The 398-nt window shown below is 56.5% G+C and overlaps 1 protein-coding gene across 5 annotated transcripts in view; it reads right to left on the bottom strand.

The window, feature by feature from the left end:
- The window catches only part of LOC113218135 (uncharacterized), a 39,495-nt gene that overhangs the window by 32,457 nt on the left and 6,640 nt on the right, over positions 1-398 (bottom strand). The window lies entirely within an intron of this gene.

Below are 398 nucleotides of genomic sequence, written 5' to 3'. Positions count from 1 at the left end.
GGTGGGAAGGCGTTTTTGTTTTAAATTAACAATGGCTATTAAGAAAAGCACCTTACGGTTAAGCTCCACTGAAACGGCCATAAAAACGTGTAACCCATTCCGCGTCAGTTGCGACGGCTAAGAATAGCGGATAACCCACCCGGCTCAGAGTAACTCTCCTCGGTTGGCGCAGCCCGCGACGGCACACATGCCGGGGGCTCTTGTATTTCACGGCCTGCTCGCACAAAACATCTTTTAATAATTCCCACTCGTGGTGCGCGCCACGCTACGCTACGCGGCACAGACGCGGGCTTCCTTTTCCTTTGGCTGTTTACAAACGCCGACCAAACCGCTGTGGGCGACGGAGAGCGAGCGAGCGCAGGGCGGGCGAGCAGAACGGGGGAGAGGAGGAGGGGAGG

The sequence above is a fragment of the Frankliniella occidentalis genome, unplaced genomic scaffold (genome assembly GCF_000697945.3).
Source record: "Frankliniella occidentalis isolate FOCC.00 unplaced genomic scaffold, Focc_3.1 Scaffold1, whole genome shotgun sequence".
Taxonomy (NCBI): Eukaryota; Metazoa; Arthropoda; class Insecta; order Thysanoptera; family Thripidae; genus Frankliniella; species Frankliniella occidentalis.
This window is presented reverse-complemented; position numbering and strand designations above follow the sequence as displayed.